Source organism: Phodopus roborovskii, unplaced genomic scaffold (assembly GCF_943737965.1).
Source record: "Phodopus roborovskii unplaced genomic scaffold, PHOROB, whole genome shotgun sequence".
In the NCBI taxonomy this organism is placed as follows: Eukaryota; Metazoa; Chordata; class Mammalia; order Rodentia; family Cricetidae; genus Phodopus; species Phodopus roborovskii.
The window spans coordinates 33,678,629-33,692,263 of NW_026126540.1; the positions used below are offsets into that span (position 1 = coordinate 33,678,629).

Consider the following 13,635-nt stretch of genomic DNA (forward strand, 5'->3'; position numbering starts at 1 on the left):
ACAGCTAGGATATCTGAATCTTCTTCGAATCCCCCAAGACAGCGCCCCTTACCAGCAGGAAGTAGTTTGGAAAGAACGACGCCCAAATTCCCAAATATTGTGTATAAATGTTTGTTTTCATTTAATTGGACTTTGTTATATAAAATTAAATAAAAAAAATAAATAAAAAAGAAAGTTAATGATCTTTAATGCTATAGGGAAGAACCACACAGAAAGCTGAGTTTTGTGCTATATCATGAAGATGGGCAATAAACAAATTCATAAGTACATTAGTTTTGGATAGCAATACATTCACTGAGGACAATAAGTAAATAATGTTGTAGAGAATGGTTGTTGTAAATGGTGAGCCAGTGGCAACTGAGCCAAATCCTGAATAGTGAGAACAAGCCAGGTAAGTGATGATATAGGAAAGAGTCCCAGGCCAGGCAACAGCAAATTCATGGTTTTTGAAGCAGGAATATACTTGCAGTGTTGGAAGGGCCAAAATGGTAGTAGAAAAAAAATCACAGTGAACAAGGGGTCTAGAGAATTGGATGAATTATAGATCATGTAGAGCCTGTAGACCATTGCAAAAGTTTGCACTTTATTATAAATACAGCTGATTTTTGTCAGAATCTAAGACGAGCTGATGGGAGATGTCATTCTGTAAATATGTTTCTCATGCTGGTTAATGAATAAAGCACTGTTGGCCAATAGGAAAGCAAGATAGGCAGGACTAGGAGACAAGGAGGATTCGAGGAAGTAGTAAGGAGGAGTCAGCATGTAGAGACTGGAGAGAACAGAAGTCTGGGCCCTCTCTCTGGTAAGATGAGACCACGTGGAAATACTTAGATTAATAGAAATGGGTTAATAATTAAGACAGAGCTAGCTGATAAGAAACTAGTACCTGGCCAACAGCGTTATATCTAATACAGAGTCTCAGTGTGTTATTTGGGGCTGACGTGGCGGTGGGACCAGACCAACCAGCAGGGAAAACTACTTGTAACTACGAGGTCAAGTAAAAATATATTAGAGCTGGCTGTGAGGGTACACTCCTTTAATCCCAGCACTCTGGAGGCAGAGGCAGGATCTCTGTATTTGAGGACAGCCTGGACTATATAGTAAATTCCAGACATCCAGGACTATTCAAAGAGAGCCTGTCTTAAAAGAAAAGCAAGTGTGTGTGAGTGTATGTGTGTGTGTGTGTGTGTGTGTGTGTGTGAGTGTGTGTGTGTGTGTATATAACCATACTAATACACAACATAATATTAATATACAACATAAATAAATATATTTAATATTTATTAAATATATAGCATACTATATTTATAATATAAATTTACAATGCATTTATATTAATAAAAATATATGATAAAATAATATGTAGTAAGTAAAATATATAGTATAGTATAGTATAGTATAGTGGGTATTTGCTCCACCCATGACCTTAGGTATCTGGCTCGATAGAGACAGTGCCTCTTGCCTGCCCATGTGACCTCTTAGAAGGAAAAGGAGAGGGGCTTGAGCTCTCTTGGGTGGTGAAGACCCAGTCAGATGGCATAAAGCAGGTGTGATCACTCCCCAGCTTTCCAAGGACTCTGTAATTGGATTTACCATATCCTGTATTTGTGAGTGTATTCTTTCCTTTTCATATCTTAATAAATTCTTGTTAACCCTGAAACAGATGCACATGGATTTCTCACTACATACAGTATATAGAATAAATGCTATATTGTGTTATATTATAAATATAAGTGTCTGATACATTATATTATTATATTACAGTATATGCTAATATGTAATGTTATTATATATTATATAATATGTAATATATATATATATATATTGGGCCCAGAAAACTGTCTTCACAGTTAAGAGCACTCCCTGTTCTTCTAGAGGACCCAAATTCTGCACCTTCTGTACCTGTGCCTGCTTTGGTTGACTCACACTTGCTTGTAACTGTAGTTCCAGGGGATTCAACACTTGAAGGCCCACAGCAGGAGCTCAGGTACACACACACAGAGGAGACGAACAGACAGATAAATGTAAACACACGTGTTTGTCCCACCCTCCTATCAGGTTAACTGGCTCTCTGAGCTATAATCTCACAGTGACTACTTCAAGGTGTTAACACTTTCTTTAAGTACAATGCTGAGGTTTTGTGTCCTTCCTCCCACACTGTTACTTGCATTATTAGTTTTTTTCTTTGAGACAGACTCTTGCTTTGTGGTCCTGGGTAGCTCTACAGCTTAGGCTGGCCTTGAATGCCAGATCTCCCTGCTGTAGCTCCCCAAGTGTTAGCATTACAGGTATGCTATACCACACTTGGCTAATATTTTCATATTAATGTCATTCTTTGTTGTTTTTGTTTTTCCAAATAGAGTTTCTCTGTGTAGCTCTGGCTGTCCTTGAACTCGCTATGTAGAACAGGATGGCCTCAAACTCAGAGATTTGCCTGCCTCTGACTCCTAAGAGCTGGAATTAAAGTCATGGGCCACCACTGCCCGGCTAGTGTCATTCTTACTATGTTATTATCAATATGACATAATTTGTTGGTTAAGGAATGAAAACATTTGGATGGTAGTGTTCTAGAAGAAAATAATTATTTACATCAATTTTGTTGTTTTGTTTTGTCTCACAATGTAGCCCTGGGGGCTGGCTTGTAAACCAGGCTGACTTTGAACTCACAGACAGATCTACATGCCTCTGCCTCCTAAAAGCTGGGATTAACAGCATACATGACCACATCCAGTTTGTTTTGTTTTTGTTTGAAATAGAGTCTTTGTGCCTCAGCCTGAGTTTCAAACCCAGTTTTGTGAAGCTGAGGATGTTCTTGAAGTCCTGGTCTTCCAGCTTCAACCTCCCCAGTGGTAGGATGTGTACCCCAACCCTTAGTCTCCATGGGTTTAGGGGAGATTTTGCTCTAGTATATGTTCCTGCTCTGAAACCGTGAATGTGGACCTCTTTCCCATCCTCTATCACCATAGTTTCCCAAAAGAACTTCACTTTTTAACTTTCCCACATAAGAATGGCATAATGTCAGAATAAAACAGTGCTTAAAATGTTGAGTAAAATTAAACTATCTAAAAAAAATAAAAAAAAAAAATAAAAGGGCTCCCCACAGAGTTAATTTTCCTCATTTGATGGAAAACTGACCAAAAAACAAAACACCTGGTATACCATTACTCAAGAAATCCTTTTATAAGCCAGGTGTGATGGCATAAACCTTTAATTACTGCACCAAGAGGCAGAAATAGGTAACCAGCCTGCCTGAGACCCTCTAGAAGAGTAGTACCATATACTGTGGCAAAGATACCCACCCCCATCCTCTGAGATAAGGTATTGTTCTGGAACTCAAAACCCTCTTGTCTCAGAAACAAAAACTTACACCTCTGGGTTTAGATTTACTTACACTTTGTGTTAAATACAAATTGATAAAGGAATTGGGGCATGCCCAGAACAAGGTTAAATGACCATTTAAGGGTTAAAGTCTGTAACTTTAGAAATAACATATTTATCTTATTTTTATCCAGATGATTATACTGATAGAACACAGTGACACTATTATATTTAACATTTCCCTTTGCTGTGATATTTCTGAATGAGTGCTTCTAGACCTAATTCTACTTTTAGTCAGTTTCACATGACCTTGCTTCTAGTATAAGAGCCCAGGTTGGTTCTTTTGTAACATTAGATGAGATTTCTTATACTTGATGTGTAGCCAGGGAAAGGAGAAAATATCTGTATTTAAGAAATAGGCAAATAAAACAAAACAACTATTTTGAAATGTTTACATTCTATACTTCTCTAGTAGGGCACTGGATTTTATTTTTTTAGTGTGTGTGTGTGTGTGTGTGTGTGTGTGTGTGTGTGAGAGAGAGAGAGAGAGAGAGAGAGAGACAGGGACAGAGTCTCTTATACCATTAAGCTGGCTTGAAATGTATGTAGCCTTGCACTGATTCTCCTCCATCTCTGGAGTGCTGGGATTACAAGCCTGCACCACCACACCAGCTCCCAATTTCTAACACCTTCCCTGCTATTCATTGAAGCCTTTCAAAGTTGTCTAGGCCTGGCACCATCATCAACCAGGGATGCAAAATAAGTGTCAGCAGTCCTGTCCCAAAGTATCGATCACTATCTGGTTCAAACTAATAATTATAATAGATTAAGTATCGGTGCTTAGGAAAGTATAGCAAGACCACAAAGAGGACACTGAGGTGTGCTAATCCCACCAATGGAGAATAAGACCACTATCACAATTTAAGTCAAATCTGAAGCAAGCTTTAATTAAATATTAGCCAGGTAGATGGTCTCTGGCCATATCCAACTCTGGTTCCCCAGAGAAATTGCCCCAGTCGGTTTGCAATGGCTTAATTATTTCCCATCAGGCCCACTCAGGGCAAGCATACATTCTGACATATTTCCTGCATGTGAACTTCTTGCCCATATGTGATCAAGCACATCCAGTGCAGTTCGTGGGTCAAACAAATGTGAAAAACATGGCTTGTTATCTCCCATAAACAACAGCCGCCAGCATTTCTAGAACTATCTGTCCTTGGGTGAGGGGTTTGCAGATCAGAGACATTTAAATTAAAACTCAAAATGTAGCTTGCACTCACAGTGGAATGGATGGAATTTTACCAACAGCAACAGAGATGGAGAGGAAATTTTCCAATAGAAAACTACTGCTCGTAACTGGAGACTGACTATTCTAATACTGTGCATCTTTCCTTTATTGCACTTATACATTTATACTTGCTTTGTTATTATTTAATGAATGTAAGCTGAACAGGACCATATCAATTTTTCTTTTTCCTTTCTGTGTGAACCTAGGACCACCAAAGTACATCAACTCTTTTCTTCTCGTTTTTATTATTTTTATAGGAGAACCATAGTCGGTTTATTAAGAAAAGCTATGCTGAATGGAACAAAGAGAGGAGTTACCAACTCAGTCTCTTACTTTTCATTTTTATTTTTAATTATTATTATTTTAGAAAGGGTCTCTCTACATAGTCCTGGGTGTTCTTTTTTCATTCTTCTTCCTTTCTTTCCTTTCTTTTCTTTCTTTCTTTCTTTCTTTCTTTCTTTCTTTCTTTCTTTTCTTTCTTTTTTCTTTTTTTTTTTTTTCTTGAGACAAGGTTTCACTGTGTAACCCTGGCTGTCCTGGAACTCACTTTGTAGCCCAGACTAGCCTCCAATTCAGAGATCCATCCACCTTTTTACCCTGATTTCAGACTTTTAAATATTTATTCAGACTGACATGTTACAAATATCTTCTGGTAACTGAAAAGGACACAAAGTGGCTTGGAGAGTTTTGTGATTTTTTTTTTTTTTTTTTTTTTTTTTTTTTTTTTTTTTTGAGACAGGGTTTCTCTGTGTAGCTCTGGCTGTCTTGGGACTCACTCTGTAGACAGTGACAGGCTAGCCTCAAGCTCAGAGATCTGCCTGCCTCCTGTGGGTTGTTGGGAATGAGGCTAGCCTCGAGCTCAGAGATCTGCCTGCCTCGGCCTCCTGAGGGTTGTTGGGAATGAGGCTAGCCTCGAGCTCAGAGATCTGCCTGTCTCTGCCTCCTGAGGGTTGTTGGGAATGAAGGTGTGCACCACCACTCCCCAGCTAGCCTCGCTCATTTTTGTCTGTTTGTTTGTAATTTCTGGAAGACAAATGGTCTCAGTTAAGATTTTCAAACTACTTTGTTAAAAACTTGCCTCTAAAACAATGAAATCCATTCTAATGTAGGAGGCAGGAGAAAGGATGTCCGGTGACTAAAACAGAGAGACTGCGGTTTGAGGACTCCCGGATTATTGCTGAGGAAAGTGAAATCCTTTTTTTCATGACATTCCTGGATATGCCCTCAGAACCGTTCCTGTTCAAGGTTTACTCGAAGACCAGAGGCGCCTCCAGTCAGTCGCCACTCCGCCCACAGCGTCCCAGCAGAGACGGTAGACGCCGAGATCGCTTGTGGCAGTACTAAGGGCTGAGACTATAAAAGCGCACAGTAACCATCTCGTTAGTGGAGAAACGCTGGTCACTCGTCAACGTCACTCAGCCATTGCGCGCAAGCGTACTAAGAGCACGCCCCCCACCTTCCCGTGCACGCGCTCCGAGCCTGCAACTCTCGCGAGAGAAGCGAGATTTATTCCTACGTACCGGGCCGTGCTGCTTATGGCGGCGCTGGAGAGGGGGCGCTGAGCTGTTGGGGTGAGTACGACCTCAGTGTCCAGTGGGGGGTAGCAAGAAGCCAGGCTAAGGGCAGGTGAGGAGACCCTGACTAATGGGTGAGACTTCTGAGTCAGGGTGGGCACTATTGGAATTCCGGGTCGGGAAGCTCTCAGTGTGAGTTCCTACTTCAAGCTTCCTCATTCGTCTCCGGTTCAACCGTCCGGGCCTCACGGCAGGCCGCCGAAGCTTAGTGAGGAGTTGAGGCCCGGAGACGCGCTTGTTTGTGGTAGTGGTAGTGACTGAAGTGGGGGGAGGGAGCGAAAATGGAGGCTCCGGCCGCAGCCAAGATGGAGGCAGAGGGTGCGGGGCTCGGGCGCGGAGGCTGCCGGGAGCTGTAGTCTGTCCTCGTCCCCCTCTGCGGCTTGGCTTGGGGAAAGGAAACTACAAGTCCCGGCGGGAGGGGCGAGGGGGTGGTGGCGCGGTCCTTTGTGTGCAGCTGGAATAGGCCGGGAGAAGGGCCTACTTTTTTTTTTTTTTTTTTTTTAAAGGATCTTGTCTTTCTTGACCGTCTGTTGCTTTGGGGATATGACTACGACTACCAGAGCGCAGTGCGGCAGTGGCGCCTTCTTTGTGTGTGGGTCGAGACCCTGCTCCTTCTTGGGGAAGTACTTAGAGACACCTCTTTCCCCCTCCCAAATCATATCTGACCCTAGCGCGGCCGAATCGACATCTTTACTAAGTCACGGCTGGGTCTCCACTCCTAACTTTGCCCCGTGACATTTGAAAAGGGAGCGGGGTCCCAGCCCAAGCACGTGTCTCCCACCCTTCTGTCCGGGGTAGATGGCATGCGTTAGATTTCCGTGATGCCCTCTCTACATGGTGCAAGCTCTGGCCTGCATTGTGCAATGAATGGCTTGGCTTTGTCATGTATATAGTTTTAGAGCACTACTCTGAGACAAAATGGGACGATTTTACCATTGAATGTTTCAGCAGCATGAAATCTTAGTGCTACGGTTTTTTTGCTTTCAAGAATTTCCCTTAGAAATACCTGTGTGGCTCATCTCTTAACTTGACTCAGGTGAGCGGGGAGTATTCCCTAAAACAGGCTTCCCACTGCAGAAAACAATCTGAACATTATTAGGCCACTTAGTTTCCTTATTTTGCAACTAAAATGAGCGAAAAGATAGTGCTATTTAAGTAGTTGAGGAGACAGGCAGTTGAGTTTGAACAATTAAATTCTGTTAGGCTGCAGTTCACAGAGCTGCCAAATTTGTTTTTCTTTCCTTTATTGAGACTGGTTATGCAGCTCAAGCTTGCTTTGAACTACGTAGCCCTGTGCTAGCCTTGAACTGTCTAGTCTCCACCTCTGGTCTGCTTGCTCCAACCTACTTTTTAAAAAGTGAGGTTTTGGAGGCTGTCCTGGAACTAGCTCTTGTAGACCAAGCTGGTCTTGAACCGTCAGAGATCCACCTCTCTCTGCCTCCGGAGTGCTGGGATTAAAGGCGTGGGCTACCATTCATTGCCTGGCCAAATTATAGGGTATTAATTCAAGCTCCATGTGTCTTCTTTTTTGAGTCTCATTGTGTATCCTTGGCTGGCCTTAAAGTCACAGATCTGTCTCTGCCTCCCAAGTGCTGAGATCAAAGGTGTGTACCACCATGTCTGGTGCTCATTTCTCATTTTGAGGTACTAGAAGCCAAACTTAATACTAAATTGAGGGGCAGTATAGTTATTCATTTGGATGAGAGGATTAAGTGTGTATGAGTGTAAAATTTAGGTGGTGGTGTTACACCCTTTTGATCCCAGCACTGGAATTCAGAGGCAGGCAGGTGTCTGAGTTCAAGGCCAGCCTGATCTACAAAGCTAGTTTCAGGACAGCCAAGGCTACACAGACAAAAGGCTCAGATATAATGTTTATTTCCTTTTGATCTTATAACTGAAATTAAAAAAAAAAGATGATAGTTTCAATTGCAGCTGCTCTGGATGTTTACGGTCAAGATGAGTATTTATAGCAGCTGAGTTGAAAAGCAAAGTATTTGAAGTACAGATGATAGGTTTTCTTTTTTTGTAAATAAGTTCTGACTCAAGTGTAACCTTAAGGAGTGGTTGAGAATTGTGGTAAATTTCCAATAAATGGAAATTATGAAAACGTACTTGTGTTTTTCTTCTACCCATTTTCCCTCTCCTACCTTCAGTTAGCCCCTTAGTCATCCCTTTTTTATCTAGCATAAACCTTAGTTTTGATCATTTTTGAAGTACATTGTTCATATTGCTATGAGGGATATACTTTTCTCAATCAGGTAGATATACCATGGAAATTCTTTTTGGGTGAGTTTTTGAGTAGTAAAATAATTAGAGGAGTGTGTTGCAAAATCAAGTAGAAATGTTGATAAGACACACAAAATTGCTGTGCCTTTGAAACCTTTCTAAAATCAAAAAAGAGAACATTTTGAGATTTTTGCCCAAACTTTGTTCCAGCACTTGGGAGGCTTAGAGAGGAGGATCTTGAATCAGAAGCCATTATGGGCTACATAGGGAGACTATTTTCACAAAACAACACAAATTAAGAACTTTCCACAGTGGTTTCAATTATAAAAACTTAGTGGAAATGATTTACATGGTCAAACTGCTGTGCTGGTAGTGACTTGTGTTTTCCTTCTTGAATCTCATCATTCATTCTGAGACCGTGTCAATCTGCTTCTGTCTTCTGACTGCTGACTTTAGAGGTATGTGCCACCACTTCCAAGGCATTTGTTTTTAAGTCCCTTTTACCCAAGCAGGATTTAGAAAGTCCCTTTGTCTCAGCATTAGATGTTTTTCTACTTAAATGTGGTAATACAGAATTAAAACAAAACAATGCAAAACTTAAGGATATTTAATGTGCCCTTTTATGGTAAGATATGGCATTAATATAACATTGAAAAAAATGTATCTGTTGTTCCTCAACATGGCACAGGTAAACTACCCATTGGTTTGAAATGTGGCATTTCTGTTTCTCCAACTTAGTAACTGCAAGCTCCAGTGATCAGCTACAAGTTCCACTGTGCAAGTCTTTGCTGAATAGTACCTCCTTTTATTAGTTGTAATTTCTGCCCAATACATTTCTACTTTATAAGGCATGCTTTCCTCTCTAGTTGATGGCTTACTCTGCAGCATGGTACCCACTAAGCTACATTTAAAATGTAAGTTTTAAGCTGGGCATGGTGACACAGCCTTTAATTAAAGCAGTTGGGAGGGAGGCAGAGAGGCAGGTGGATCACTGAGTTTGAGGCCATCTTGGTACACAGAGGGAGCTTTGGGACTGCACAGAGAAACTTCACTTTGTAAAAACCAAACCAAAACAAAAGTTGAATTGAAATACACTACAATTCGGGCATACCCCTTAATCCCAGCACTCAGGAGGCAGAGGCAGGCAGATTTTTGTGAGTTCAGGGCCAGCCTGGTCTACAGAGCTAGTTCTAGGACAGGCTCCAAAGCAATACAGAGAATCCCTGTCTGAGGTGGAAAGAAAAAGAAATACACTATAATTATAAACTAACACTGATTTCAAGAATGTAAGAGTCTTGATTAATGCGGTCCATTACTTATGAACATTAACATTTTTAGTATAACTAAATTAGATGAGGCAAGTTTTGTTTTGACTTCATTAAGTTACAAATGTATCAAATGCTGAGGATATATATAGTTTAGTGTTTGGTTGATAGCTCAAAGTCCTGGGTTCAGTCTCTAGCACAGAGTGAAAACTCAGTATAGAAGCATATGCCTATAATCCCAGTACTCAGGGAAAAGGCAGGAAAAGGAGTATCACAAGTTCAAGATCATCTTAAATTTGTCTCAAAAATAAGATATAGCATAGATTAGGTTTTTGTTAATAATTTCTTCAGCTTCTCACCCTGACTGTTGTATTTAATATCAGTTACATGTTAGATACATAATTTTAAATGTCCTAACATCCAGGTCATTAACAACTACTTATATAGTAAAGGATAGTTGAATGGATATCAAATTTAGTTCTCTTTAATAGGGGGTGGTTTATATTTATTTTATATATTTATTTTTATTTACTTACTCTAACTTTTCTGGAACTCTGTAGACCAGGTTGGCCTCAAACTCACATATCTGCCTGCTTCTGCTTCCTGAGTGCTGGGACTAAAGGTGTGCCTATATCACTTGACTATTGGAGTCTTCAAGACAGGGTTTCTGTCTTAGAACCCACTCTGTAGACCAGGCTGGCCTTGAACTCAGATCCATTTACATTCAGTAAGAGTAAGGTTTATATCTAAAGCTTATCATTAATCTTAATTTCAAAAGTTAAGCGAGAAGAGGTATAGCTCAATAGTAGAGCCTCTGCCTAGCATAACTAAGATTTTGAGTTCAGTTCATACTACCACTAAACACACAAATGAGGAAGAAAATAAAAAGGTCCAGGCAAATCACAGCTTCTGTGCTACAGTTATGGTGCATTCGAATTTAAAACCAGCTAATGCATCACAGATTTGAACTGTGAAGGTAAGGATTTTATTTATAATCACACACAAATCTATTGAAAATATAAGTATGATGTTCAGTAAAATGTGTGGCAGTGGAGATTCTGACCAATTTGGGTCTTTTCCTCTAAAAAAGGAGGTACTTCCTACAGGAAGTGGGTTAGGAGGAGCTCTGCACACTGGTTTAGTTTTTCATTTTTATTCTCTCTAAGTAAATGCTGTCATATACGCATTGATTTTAAAAATTATAAACTGAGTGGACACAGTGGCGCAGGATTTTAATCCCATTACTTGGGAGGGAGACTGATCTCTGAGTATTAGGCTAGCCTCCTTTACTGAGTGAATTCGAGGCCAGCTGAAGCTTCATAGTAAGATTCTTGACTTTAAAAAACCAAATCTTTTGATATATTTTATGGATTTATTACCACATAAATCCCTTCAGCCTATATTATGCTAAACCTTTGAGATATGCATCTGTGGGAAATAATAATAGAGGACAGGTGCCAGTCAGAATAACAGTTTAGTAAATACTACTTTTAGCTCCTAAAATAATATAATATTGATAAGTAATGGTACTGTTTCTCTTTGGAACAGTGGGGGGAAAGAGTTGAGCATCAACAAGTAGACTCTTTGTTTGTTCCCTACTCTTAGAAGTGTTTAGCTTTGGAGGAATAAAGAGAGATGGATTTGTTTTCAGAGAGCTAGAGGAGTCAACACCACTGATGAATGATATTATTTGAGATAGCTAGCCAATTTTATACAAATGCTTGACCAATACCTACAAGCACTTCAGAGTTAATTTGGTTGAAAACCATTCAGTTACCTATAAATCGTATAAATAAGATACTAATTTAAGGGCGGTAGTGGCACACACACACCTTTAATCCCAGCACCTGGGAGACAGAGGCAGGTGGATCTCGGTGAGTTCAAGGCACCCTGGTCTACAGAGTGAGTTCCTGAACAACCAGTGCTACACAGAGAAACCCTGTCTCAACCCCCTCTCTCCCAAATAAAAAGATGCTAATTTACCTACTGGATAATTGTTTGTTGTAAGTTTGTGCTTAATATATATTGCTATGCCTCGTTCATGATTTCATAATGAGCTCTGCGGTACTACCTGGTGTGGATTATAGGAGTCTTGGTGATCAGACAGATAGTGACATGATTTATCACCCTAGATTGAATTAATGTAGTTCAAATTTAAAGACTTTTTTTTTTTTTTTTTTTTTTTTTTTTTTTTTTTTGAGACAAGGATTCTATTTGTAGTCCTGGCTGTCCTAGAATTCCATCCATAGACCAGGCTCTGAATCACCTTCGTCTGCCTCCCCAAATGCTGAGATTAAAGGCTTGTGCCACCACTGCCTGACTATCATTGTTTTTCTTTTTTCAGAATACATGTGATTTTGTTGTAGTTTATTTGGGCGGGGGTTGTCATTGGTTGGTGGCAAGCATAAGTACTACTGATAAATTCTCCTAGCCCCCACTATAGTTGTTAAAAAATTTTTTTTTAATTATTTTATGAGGCTGGGGAGTGGTGTGGCCAGTCTTTAATTCCAGCACCTGAGGCAGAGGCAGGCAGATATCTCTGAGTTGGAGGCCTACCTGGTTCTAGGACAGCCAGGGCTGTTACACAGAGAAACCCTGTCTCAACCCCTCACCCAATTATTTTATGTATATTGATGTTTTGGTTGTATGTATGTATGTCTCTACACCATATTTGTATCTTTTGTCCTTGGAGGCTAGGAGAGTTTGTGATTCCCCTGGAACTGGAGTTACAGGTCATTGTGAGTTGATAGCATGTGTTGGAAATAAATAGAACCTGGGTCCTCTGACTGGGAGAGCAACCAGTGCACTTAACTGCTGGTAGTTGTCTTGCTATCCTCAACAGTACTGCTCTTAATTTTGATGTTGGGATCTATAAATAATCATTTATTTGTTTGTTTGTTTGTTTGAGACAAGGTTTCTCTGTGTAGCTCTGTAGACCAGGCTGGCCTCGAGCTCACAGAGATCCACCTGCCTCTGCTTCTCAAGTGCCAGGATTAAAGGCCAGTGCCACCAATGCCCAGCTATAAATAATCTTAAAGTGTTAAGATAAATCCCTATGCCGAATCTGTCTGCTTTTTTTGAAGATAAGTTCTGATTGGGTAATTAAGGTCTTATATTGTTAGAACTGTTTATGCTTGAATTTTGAGGTCATTTGCCTGTTATAGAAACTATCTTTTTGCTATATTAATTGCTGCTGTAGTGAAGCAGTAGTGGGATAGGTCCCCTCAGAAGTTTGAAATATAGTTAGAAGAATGGGATGCATAAACATGACATAAGTTTCAGAAATGATTTGGTACCAAAAAGATTGGCTGGCACTTAATTCTGTTGACTGTTTTAGAGGGAATTAAGACAATGAATGGAGGTGGGGTATACCTCAGTGGTAGGAAGACTAGTGTGCCTAAGGTCCTGGGTTCAGTCAATCCCCAGTACTACTGGGGAAAAAAAGAGGAATGAAAGGCATAGGTATTGACAGGGACTTATAAACAGAACGTGGGGATGAAATCAGAAAAATCAAGGCCATCTAGTGCTACAAAGTGAGTTTCTGGCTAGCCTTCATCCCTTCTCAAAGCAAAAGGTGAAACTCACAATCACCTTTCAGTTAAGGGACACCTGCTGCTAAACCTAACATGAGTTTGATTGCAGAACCCACATGTTGGGAGGAGAGAATTGGCTTCTATGCATTGTCTGACCTACATTCCCCCCCCCCCTTTCAACACACACACACACACACACACACACACACACACACACTTACAAATCCCTCCAGTAAATAAATATAATAATTTGTGTTTGTATGAGACAAGGTCTCTATAGTCCTGGCTGTCTTGGAATTGTGGACATGTCCCACCATATCTAGGTCACCTTATAAGTCATTCTCTCTCTCTCTCTCTCTGTGTGTGTGTGTGTGTGTGTGTGTGTGTGTGTGTGTGTGCGTGCGTGCGTGTGCGTGTGTGTGCGCGCGCGC

At 40.5% G+C, this 13,635-nt stretch overlaps 1 protein-coding gene across 3 annotated transcripts in view; it reads left to right on the forward strand.

Moving 5' to 3' along the window:
- Window positions 1–6,024: 6,024 nt before the first annotated feature.
- Csde1 (cold shock domain containing E1) overlaps window positions 6,025–13,635 on the forward strand; it is a 35,904-nt gene continuing 28,293 nt past the window's right edge. For all 3 annotated transcript variants that reach the window (XM_051199181.1, XM_051199182.1, XM_051199183.1), the window contains exon 1: window positions 6,025–6,177. The gene's annotated coding sequence lies outside the window, so the exon portion shown is untranslated. The remainder of the gene's footprint in view (window positions 6,178–13,635) is intronic.